Source organism: Oryzias latipes, chromosome 22, assembly GCF_002234675.1.
Source record: "Oryzias latipes chromosome 22, ASM223467v1".
NCBI lineage: Eukaryota > Metazoa > Chordata > Actinopteri > Beloniformes > Adrianichthyidae > Oryzias > Oryzias latipes.
This window is the reverse complement of record NC_019880.2, coordinates 19,360,131-19,372,522: the sequence shown is the minus strand read 5'-3', so window position 1 is coordinate 19,372,522 and position 12,392 is coordinate 19,360,131.

Sequence of the window (12,392 nt, the reverse complement as noted above, 5' to 3'; positions counted from 1 at the left end):
GAAATTAATTGACGACGCAGAGACCTGATCGCATTGAACAGTTACTTCAGGGAAGTTCATTTATTTTTATAACGGACACCTCAAAGGGCATAATACCGCTTATACCATAGTCATTAACCAAGGAAAAATAAGTTAAACCAAATATTACTACTTTAATCATGTTATATTTTTTAAGTTAAAATCATTTTTCACAAGGTTAGACAAAAAAATTTGATGTAGATTAAATAATACAGGTCATTAATCAATCACTCAAAACTTTTATTGCATGACAGCACTATTTACAATAACAATTTTTAAAATCTTTTTTAGGTTGGCGGTTCTAATTCTAATTAATTTTTTAAAAATGCTTTGCTACAGTTTTTTTTCTTTCAGATTTTGAAGGTTTTTCCTTAATCCAGCAGCATAAATATTATCTATCATATTGAGAGGCTGCAAGGCTTTTGATTGTCTAAAGTTATTGTGGAAAACTGATTTGACTATTTTAAGGTTTTGTTAACATGCAAGTATTTCTTTTTATAAAATTGAGCTCTGCGATTATAAAACAAAAACCTCCTGATTACAGAGGAATACTCCAAACTTGATCTTTTTTCTTTGAAGCAAAATTCTAAGTGGCATAGCTTTATGCTCTATAGAAGGGGTGCTTGAAAAAAATTACTTTTTTACTTTAAAAAATTACACCCGAGGAATCCAAGTCCACTCAGGCAGCAGTGTTGTCCAGAAGTACAGACTAGCCCACAGACCAGAGGCCTGGCTGGGCTGCACGCTATGTCGCCGCCACATATCCCTCCCAGGCACAACACCCATTAGAAAGACTGAGCAGGAGGGCGGTGGGGTGCTCCCGCACCCCAGCTGCTGACCTGTGAAGGGGGGCTGCCAACTTGGCAAAACCCTCCAGAAACCTCCTGTAATAGCTGGCAAACCCTAAAAACGAATGCAGCTCTGTACCAGTGGTTGGACGCGGCCATCTAGACTAGGCCTCCAACTTAGCTGGGTCGGTGGAAACACCCTGGTCTGAGATGACATGTCCCAAATAATTCACCTCCCGGTGGAGGAAAGAACACTTAGACAATTTTACCTTGAGACCCTCCAGCTGCAGCCGTCCCAGCACCACCTCCAATCGTTCTAAATGCTGGGGAATGGTAGACGAGAAAACCACTATATCGTCAAGATATAGTAGCAAAGTCTGGCCCTGTTGGTCACCAAAAAGTCTCTGCATTAAACGTTGGAATGTGCTGGGAGCATTACAAAGCCCAAACGGCATGCGGTTCCACTCGAATAGGCCGAATGGGGTGCAAAAGGCAGTCTTCGGGCGGTCAGCTTCAGTCACTGGCACTTGGTTGTAACCACTGGCCAGATCCATGGTGGAAAACCAACGCGCACCAGCCAGAGAGTCCAAATTCTCTTCGATCCGGGGCAAAGGAAACGCATCTGTCCGGGTCTTCATTTTAAGGGACGGTAGTCTACACACATCCGAAGGCTGCCATCTTTTTTTCTTACCAGCACCAATGGGGAGGCATGTGGGCTGCTACTCTCCCTAATGATCTGCGTTTTAAGTAGCTGGTTGATGTGCTCCTTCACAACCTCGTATTCCGAGGGTGGGATTCGTCTGTACCTCTGCCGGACGGGTGTGTTATCGAGGAGTGGGATGTCGTGACGGATGAGGTTAGTACATCCCAATTCCCCATCATGAGCAGAAGAGACAGAGCTATATCTGCTTAAAAGGGACTTTACCTCACCTTGGTCCTCAGCCGGCAACATAGACAGATCCAGGCCCTCTATCTGGGCTGGTACTGTTGACGCAACCTGCAACCCCACGACAGCCACCTCTGTGACCCCAGCGGGCAGGCTTACAACATGAACTCTGTCCAGGGTGCCTAAAAGAGTGCGAGGATACAGCAAAACATCTGTAGAACCAACATTAACAATGGGGATGTACGCAGTACCTCGAACCACCTCCACCAGAGAGGGAGACGCCAGGAGTCCAGCTGGCAGCTTACAGTCTGAGGGATCAAAGAGCACAGTGCAACCAAAGTACTGCTCGGAGCAGGTAGCACCCACTAATTTCATGGTCCCACCTGGAATGCGGCAGACCTTCGCCCCCCTGACTTTTACCCGCCCTGATGGCGTGCCCGCCTCCTGTGTGATGACACGATGACACTGCTGCAATGCCTGCACCATAGATTCTGGAACCCCCGAAATGAGAGATGACTCAAACATGGCGATCCCGTGCTCACCAAACAGTTCGTGACAGCACTTTCGGAGAACATTCAATACTAAAACTCCGGGTGCCTGAGAGGTGGTAGTACTGGGTGGGTCTTTAACAACCAACACACCACAATTTGGCATCAGTTTGCCACAAAACTGAATGTCCAACTCCAAATACCCAGCATAATGGATGGACAACCCATTTGCTGCTTTGAGCTGCAACCAGTTACAATGATGGAGGCGTTCTCTGCTTAAAGGCTCAAAATGGTTTTGATAAAAACTTTCAGTGAATGTAGTCACCATTGAACCAGTATCCAACAAGCACCTGACCTGGACACCCCCCATATCTACATATAGCTAGGGGCACTCTGAGATCAGCCGGCCAGCATCACCCACGTCACCCGACATCTGCTGTGAGCCCATCACTGCCCCAACCAAACCGTGGCTCTGCGGTTTGGTGGGCGCTAGTTTTCCGACGCTGAAGGTTTAACCCTACTCGGCTGGGAGGAGGGTTGGTGGGGAACTCTTACTCCATCGCACTCTCGTGCAAAATGACCAGGTTGCTCACACCGCCGGCATACTATTTGCCGGTTGCGCTGTACACGACCCTGCTGGCATGACTTCTGCAAAAGATTAACATTTTTTGTGAGCTCGTTCAACTGCTCTTGCTGACATTTAATTAGCTCTTTTAGTTCGGCCATTTCAGATGTGGGAGGGGTATGAGCCTTTTGCTGGGAGCCAACCTGCACCCCATACTGTATACCCACTATCGAAGGCGGAGAATTACTGCGGCCCTTAGTGCCACCCTGTAAGCCTTCCCATTCCCATCTCATGGCCTCTCTCCGAACCTCTAGCAATGTAGCATTCGCATGACCCCGAACCCATTTCTTTAACTCACGCCGCAATGAGCTGTCCAGCACATGTTCAGTGAACTGGTCCCTTAACAGCGGTTCTGCGTTTGTCATCCTGCATGGTGACTGCTGTTTCACCTTCTCCATCAAACTCATCAGTGCCAAGGAGAACTCCTGTAAGCTCTCCCCATCCTGCTGTTTTCTAGAGAAAAAGGCCTCCTGCAATGAAACATAGGACTGTGAGCAACCATAGAGTTCTTGCAGCACAGAAATAATTTTCTCCGGATCACATCTGTCTGCAGTGGGCCGAAACTTTATCTCTGCACGCGCTTCCCCTTCCAGGTGATCAAACATAAAAAAAGGCCTGTTCAGACACAGACAAATGTCTGGTCCTACTACAGGCTTGTACCTCCTCCAACCACTCATCCAGAGAAAGGTTGGACATCCCACTAAACATGGGGCATCTGCGATCCCTAGGAACAAAAAATTGTCTCTCGGTTACTGAAGACCGAGAGACAGAACCAGAAGCTGTAGGAGGGAGATCTGCATGCACATCAGTGCTCGGACCCGCTATGGGTTCCGGCTGTGTGTGAACCTGTTCCTGACGCAGGCTATCATTGTCAGCTTTTAGCTGGGCCACTAAACTCTTCAATTCTCTGAGTTCTTCCTCCATTCTGTTCAGCAGAAGGAAAAAAAATGAAAAATCCTAAACTCCGAGGACTGGGAAAAAAATGCTGCTGCTTTGCCTTAATAAGAAAAATGACGTACAAACATCAAGGTTTCCAACATAAAATCGCTTTTAAAAAACACACCAGCCTCTGCCTATAATGTTTAAAAGATCCTGAGCCGCTGAGCCCCAGGAAAAGATTTTAAAGTAAGGCAGGTGCAGGTCCTGCTCTAAACCAAGGCAGAGGCTGTGGTTTGCTTTAAAATATAATTTATTAGAATTCACTTAAAAACAATGTTAAGAAACCTTTTAATAAAACAATCCTTGATAAAAAAAGTCAGTTAAAAAATGTTCTGGAGGAGGAGCTTACCGAGGTTGCTAAAAACAGCGTAAAAACAATGCAAACACCCCTTTGTGAATCACTGCACACGTGATGGAAACCACACAGCATACTGGGACCCACCACCAGACACAGCAGTCCACCACCTCGGCCTCCCACCTCCTGAAACAAGAATAAAATTGACAATATCAATAAAAGACACACAATTAAAAACAAAGATAAAAAAAAATACGATTAGTGTTCAAGGGGGCTGGTAAGCCGCCCAACCACCGCCGATCAGCTGGTGGGAGCCGTCCACAGTCCGGTGAGACGCCACAGCAACGAGAGGTCTCCGTGAGCTGGGCGTTCGCTCCAACCGGTTCCGTCGTGGCGGGGGTGGGACCCGGACAGAAATCACAGTAAAAACAATAAAAGCAAAGCAGCAGCTTAGGGAGAGAAGGGCGTGCAGCCTAAAACACGTTCCTGAAGAAAAAGAAAAATAGTTTGGAGGAGCCTTAATTGTATGTGCAGGTGGAAGCCAGTTAAACATACCGGTCACTGAAAGGTGGGCGGATCTAGGTGAACAGAGTCACGTCACGCTTGCAGATCATTGCCGCTACGTTGCAGATGCGCCAATGTCTGGCCGATTTCTTGTGTGCATGGAGCTGTGAACAAGTCTACTTGTCAGCTCCCACTCCCTATTCGGTTCAGAGAACTCAAAACCCGGCTTACCTGCCTGCCAACCCCCGTTCTACTTCCGGATGCCTTGGATGTATGGCACAGCACAACCGGAAAGAAGAGGAGCATGTCCGAATGAAGAGGAGGAGAGCTTTTAAAGCACCGCCACCAAATTAACACAAGTGTGTTACTGCTGCCTCACAATTAGTGGGCGTGTCCTACTTGCCACATATTTAAAAGACACCTGTCCACAACCTCAAACGGTCACCTTCCAAACTCCACTATGGCCAAGACCAAACAGCTGTTTAAGGACACCAGAAACAAAATTGCTGACCAGCACCAGGCTGGAAAGACTGAATCTGCAATAGGTGAGCAGCTTAGTGTGAAGAAATCAACTGTGGGAGCAATTATTTGGAAGTGGAAGACATACAAGTCCACTGATAATCTCTCTCCATCTGGGGTTGCCCGCAAGATCTCATCCCATGGGGTCAAAATTACCACAAGAACAGTGAGCAAAAATCTCAGAACCACACGGGGGGGACCTAGTGAATGACCTGCAGAGAATTAGGACCAAAGTAACAAAGGCTACCATCACAAAGGCTACCATCAGAAACACACTACGCGGCCAGGGACACAAATCCTGCAATGCCAGATGTGTCCACCTGCTAAAGCCAGTACATGTGCAGGCCACAGATAGATAGACATTTGGGTGATCCAGAAGAAGATTGGGAGAATGTCCTGGTCAGATTAAACCAAAATACAACTTTTTGATAAAAATACTGTTCTTGTTTGGAGGAGAAATAATGCTCAGTTGCCTCCAATGAACAGCATACCTACTGCAAAGCATGGGGGTAGAAACATCATGCTTTGGGGCTGTTTTTCAGCAAAGGGAACAGGACGTGAAAAGGAAATAATGAATGGGGTCCTGCATCTTCAGATTTTGAGTGAAAACCTCCTTCCATCCGCAAAGGCATTGAAGATGAAACATGGCTGGGTCTTTAAGCATATCAACAATCCTAAACACACCGTCCGTGTAATAAAGCAGTGGTTTTGCAAAAAGCATTTGTATGGTCCTGGAGTTGCTTAGCCAGCCTCCAGTTCTCAACCCTATAAAGAAATCTTTGGAGGGAGTTGATAGCCAGTGTTGCCCAGCGACAGCCACCCCTGGCGAAGAGGAAAGAACTCCACCCATCTGGTATAATAGTCCACAAATACAAGAAGATACTGATTATTGATCGAACTTTGTGGTAAAGAACCCATGATTTCGACTCCAAGCATCTCCCAAGGAGACTGTACTGTAGCCTGTTAAAGTTTACCTGGGGCTTTCCTGTCAAGATTAACTATGGACTAGAACAGACCCAGTTGCTGAAACCCGGAAAAATAATGCACAAAGGAGTGTATTGAAATAATTTTATTTATACTTGGATGTTGCTGCACGATGGGGAATCTTGTGGACGTTGACTCCCAGAGATGATGGAGGTGAGGCGGGAACGAGAATGTAAGAGTGATCTTGCTTGGATGTAGAGGAGCACTATTCTGACAATGCGGGGAATGTAGAACCTTGAGGTTTATAATCCGACAGCGTGGCATGGAGTCGTGGTGTGGCGTGGAGACCAAGGTTATTATAGTTAACGAAAACGAACGAAAAAACTAAAACTATAACTGAAAAAACATTTTCGTTGACTGAAATAAAAATAAAAACGAGAGTTTAAAAAAAAAACGAAAACTAACTAAAACTGTTTGTTGTGTGTATAAAACGAACTGAAACTAAATAATATTAACCCCAAAAAATACTTCGTTTTCGTCTTTGTTAATACATAAGTCTTTTGGGTTGAAATAAAATCTATTTACTTCACGCTGCTAGTTTTACTGTGTATTTGACCCCTACGGCATCACGTTGTCTGTGACGTCACATGATGTCTGTCAGACACTGCCGGCTAGCGTGGTCATAGACATTTACATGAGCGTGATGGCTGCATTAAAAGTTGGGAGAAAGCGGGAGAGTCCTATTTGGGACTTTTTTGAATATAACAGCGTAGAAAACTAAAGTAAGTGCCTTGTAGTCGAAGCAGGAGACAAAATGTGTGGAACGCTCCTCAAAGGGAAAAAACCCTACGAAAAGTACATTTAAAAAGCGCACACAAAAACGCAAATCAATATGGAAGCGATTATGTAGCATAAATGAAAAGCAAAGTCAAAACCAGAAATGCTTTTTCATTTTCAAAATGAAAAAGCTGTGTTGAGGAAGGAAATGAAAAAGCATTTTGGTGGATTGCTTTTTCATTATATTTTTGAGTCAAAAAATGCTTTTTCATTTTGAAAATGAAAAAGCATTTCTGGTTTTGACTTTGCTTTTTATTTATGCTACATAATCGCTTCCATAAATCAACACTACCTAGTAACCTACAAGCTAGCCTCTCGCCCGCCCTCCCCCGAAAAAGAAGCAAGAGCAGGTAACGTAATGCTGTTGTCGGCTGTTGTATTTTAATTTAAGGATGGTTGTACTTGTGTCCTCTGAATAATAAGTGTTTCAAAATGTATCTTTGATTGATTTTTTATCATACAATACTTATTCTGGTGATTTTGAATCATGCACCTGACAAATATCCTAATTTACAAAAAAAAAATGAAAAAACTAAAACTAACACTAAAACTAATAAAAACTAAACTAAAACGAAGCAATTTCAAAAAATAAAAACTCATAAAAACTAGTAAAGCTGCCTCTAAAAACTAATTAAAACTAAATACATTTAAAAACAAAAATGCAAAACGAAATATAAACTAAAACTAATAAAAAATCCAAAACTATTATAACCTTGGTGGAGACGTGGCGTGGCTGGAGGTGAGGATGATTAGGCGGACACAGATAAATGGAGCTTGAAAGCAAACCCAGGTTGGCACTCATGATGGATGAAGTCCTGTAGACAAGGATGAATGGGTGATTACTAAAGTTAGCAGAGTAAAACTTAGCTTGGCAGACGAGAGGTAACTAGAGACCAGGAACTGCACCATAGAGGGCAACGAACTGGCGATGAATGCTGGAGAAGGACAGTCTTAAATGCAGGAAGGTTGATGAGGGAAGTACCAACAGCTGGGTTCAATCTGAGGAGGAAAGCAGAGAATGGAGGGGGAAGGAGAGGGCTCCCGGGCGTACCATGACATTTTTTGTTGTCGGGTTTCTGGATCTGGCAAACAGGGTTACATCCAAGCTCATCTTAAACTAGTATAGGGCTTGCAGTCTTTTATCCGTTTTGTATCTTCCCAGATGGTTGAATAATAGATTGTCGTGATAGTGATGACTGATTTGTTGTGGCAGAGAAACAGGTAGATCAATCTGGTACAGGGTTTTATGAGGTAGTTGAATCACTTAATAAACCTTGTCTTTCAATATTGTGAATTTTATTTTTAATTATTTGTCCATTGTCCATAATACTTTTGTACAGGTTTTTCATATCCAAGTCCTCCTGTTGGGCTGCATCCGTGATTTGAAAATTTTTGCATGTGTTCCTTTTTGAACGAAGCACACCTGCACAAGTTCTGGATGTCATCCACTGGAGCTCTAGACAGAGCATCCGACACAGTGTTATATTTCCCTTTTCAGTTTTCCACTGTGAATGGGAATTCTTGAAGGCAGAGGCCAATGAACAAGTCTGGTGCTGGGTTTTTGTGCTGAAAACCCGGAAGAAAACTCAGGTGAGTATCGTGAAACAAAAAGTCTTTAATTTTCCAAGGCAGGAAAACTAAAAGTTCAAGCTGTTGTAGTTTGTTAGCTTGGAGCGTAGCAGCCGTCCGTGGAGTCTTGGGAGCGCAGCTGGAAACGAGGTGCGGCTGGAGCGGGGCGAGACTAGCCGAGAGGAACACCGCTGACTGCCTGATGTCTTGGGAGCCAAGGCGAGGATGGAGCGGAGCGGATCGAGTGGCGAGATTGACAGCGGCCCTTGGATGTCTTGGGAACCGTGGCGAGAGTAGGAGCGAGACGTGACGTGAGGAGAGGCTGAGGCAGATCGTGATGAAGATCTTCCAGGTGGACACTTGTGGATGCAGAACCTGGAGGCGGATCGACGGGCTAGGGAAGTACAGGCCAGAGCATAAACTTAGCCAGAACGACAAGAGAGTCAGAAATGCACAGAGGTACGTAACGAACTGCCGATGAATGCTGGGCTGGATCTCCTTATGAAGGCGGAGTGTAGATGAGCTGAGTGTCCGCAGCTGGTTCCAATCTTGTGAGGCGCTGAGAGAGGGGAAGTGTAGGAGAAATGACAGGCACCATGACAGTGTAATCACTAATAAACGTAGGAAACTTAGAGGACTAGCATGACAAGCTGTTTTTCTCCTCATCCTTTTGTTTTTCTTGGAGGAGGAGTTTGTTTATTCAATACCACCCCCAAATGAGCAGCTGTTTGTGAATAAATGATGTTTGAGGTGATTTGGTTCAACCTCAGGACTGCAGTGTTCTGGTTTTGATTGATTTTAGCCTTTCCCCACAAAAATATGACAAATCCATTGACTGGGTTGTCCCAAGTGTGAAAATGCCCTAAAAAACCACAGCTTGTGATGTGCTGTGCACATAAATAATGACCTGCACCCAGTAGCAGCCCAAATTATACAGCACCATTGTCAGTAATCTTTCTGGCTTTATCCATTAACAGCTGTAACATGTTAATTTTTTATGGAGCTAATTGAATTTTATATCTTAGCTGCAATGGTGGCAAAGTGGGGTTTGTAGTCTTTGGCTCAAATTTTACAACAATTCCTTTGACTCAACATTGGATTCTGCACTGCGGGGTCTTTGTTTTCATGTAGTGTTTTTTTCCTTTTCATTATTATTTAAAAGATCTTGTGATTCCTTGTCATTTTTAAAAGTATATTATTATATTTTAATTTCAAATTAACTTTAAAAATACAGTGATGCAAATCATCAGGGGCCTCATTTATAGACGTTGCGTACGCACAAAAGAAGGCGTACGCCACTCTCTACGCAATAGTTGAGATTTATAAAAAGCAAACTTGACGGGAAAATGTGCGGTCCTTCACGCAAGCTCTGACCCAGGCGTACGCACAAAAACGGGTGAAATGAGAAACGGCGACGCCGTCGGCAGATGGAAGAAACACGTGAAAGTGAAAATGACAATACTACCTCTCATAAATAACATGAAGACTTCACAAAGCAAGTCTGACAATTAACAGCCTACAGGAACACCCGTTGGACCGATCAGCAGTGAAACAAACAAAAAAGATCAAACGAAAATTACAAGAGAAATTCAAATGAACACATATTTGGAAAAAGAAAAGTGAAATATGTTCTACAATATTGGCATGTAGTGCAATTCATCCTCATAAATAATATAGTTAACAGAACGAAATAATTTACAAAACTGATATTCTCGTCAATGTGTCCGTCTGGCGGAGCAGATATAGATGCGGACGTACAGACGTACTAATTGTCCACTGGGGAAAGTTGTTTTCATAGTAAAACATTTCTTCATAAGCTATGGAATTATGGTATTCATGCATATGCCTTTAGTTTGTTTTATTTTTGATAAAACAATGTATGGCGTATGTCTCACCATTCAGAAAGCAACAAGAAATTACATTTGCGCTGAACAATTTCCCATTTCCACGTCGATTATTACCGACATCTGTAGCTTGTCAGATGCAATTAAATAGATGGACATAAAATGCCCCATCACAATGCGTAATGACGCACAATGGCTGATCTTGCACTCTTAGAAGATGTGGCAAATGGAAGAATTCGGAGTGGACGCATCTTTAGACAGCAACAAGACTTGCTGGAAAATGAGGACGAGTGGCTTATGAGCCGGTTCCGACTTCCTCGAGCCGTCCTGTTGAACCTCTGCGGGCTTTTGGGCCCGGCGTTACAGAGGAGCACTCGGAGGAACCACGCGTGTCACCCGGTGCATCTGGCGCTCCGGTCCCCCCGGCGCATGCATCTGCCCCCCCCCCCCCCCCCATGGAGCGCTGTAGCCGTTTGCCGCTCACGTGCCTTTTCGGCACTGTAATGCCCACACTGTGCCCTCCAAACAACACTTTTCTCCTCTTTTCCAACTCGCCAACAATAACTTCTACTTCACATTGAGTGAAGATACGTTTTTTTTATTTCCTCTCGGTGTTTGCCATGATTTAGCAAGCCATGAATATTAATTTGTGGGCGTTTCACGGACTATTTATGGACAAATATGGGCGTGTCATGAAGCCGCAAAAAGCTGCGCTGCATTTAGAATCGGTTGTGATTTATTAAGGGAAAGATGCGTAGGATGTGCGTGCGCACGGTTTTATAAATCCGAATATTTCTTTGCGTACGCACGTCCTATGTTTCATCCGTACGCCACTTCTGACGCAAATCCTACGCAAAGCTTTATAAATGAGGCCCCAGGTTACTTGGCTGCAGCCCTCATGTGTGCATAAACAGTTATTGAATGCATTTCATTTCCTGTTTTGTTTCATGTTTTCCATTCTCACTAGACTTACTCTTTAGAGTTCTCAGAGGCCATATGGTGATCCTTCAAAAGATTTTTAAGCTTAACTTTCAGGTTTACGCCTAGTAAATAATTTATTACCGCATTATCAGAACACTAGGGCTGTTTCAATAAAGCTTGGGAGTTACAAGTATTTTGATTACACCAAGGCGGGTAACACTTGTAGTGCGTTACAAACAAGTTCTAGATATACTGTGAAAATGGTTAAAGTCTAACTGACTGACAGACTTATCTCTGACTCATTTGTTTTGCTGAATATTCAGTATATATTTAGTGCGCCTCGTATAGAACATAACTTCGAAAGTAGACCAAGCATTGATGGTGCTTCTTATAATCTCGTGCTCCCTATAATGTGGAAAATAAGGTAATTAGCAATGTAAGGATTTTTCTCCTTACAACAAAAATGAACACATTTGAGCCTCATAGTGTATAGGGAATTGTCAGAAAACATAAGCAGAAAATCAAACAGTAAAACTAAATATCTTTAGGCTTTCTGTTGCAGCTTTCTTTGTCTTTTGATTCACACAGGTTATTTCCCAGTGAGCTTGCTCTTTAGCTCACCTGTAGCTGCCTCTACTGATAACCTATCTGCTGTTTTGTAGATAAAGCCTTTCCGTCTCTACCTCAAGACTCTCATCTTTCACCTCTTCTTATCTCTTTCTGCCTCTGTCTTTGTCTCCTTTTTCTTCTGGTGTCAGTTTAAAATCTGCTTGGCTTCACCTGTCACACATATAAATCAACGGCCCATCTAGTACAGTCAGCACTGAGTGAACATCAAGCCCAATGTGATTTTTCACATTGACAAAGATTTGGTTGGATGTTGTTAAGTGTGTTTGAAAAAAAGCTCAGATTTTTGGAGCCATCCACTGCTCAGTTCTCAGACTGTCTTCTCAAACTAAGCCTTAAGACAAAATCAATAATGCAGGTGTGCCCAAATCAAGGCCTCCTGCTAGTTTTCCAGACACCTTGCCTTATCTGCTGCTGATTACCTGGATCAGGTGTGTTTAGCTAATAAGGAGCTTCAATAGCAGGATGGTTGGAAAACATGTAGGACACTGGCCCCCGAGGCCTAGATTTGGGCACCCCTGCGATAATGGCTTGTTGTCACGCAGGCTGAATTTGAATTTGCTTTTCAGAAAGGGGAGTTTTTCCAAGCCTTTTGTGAAAAGAGAAAC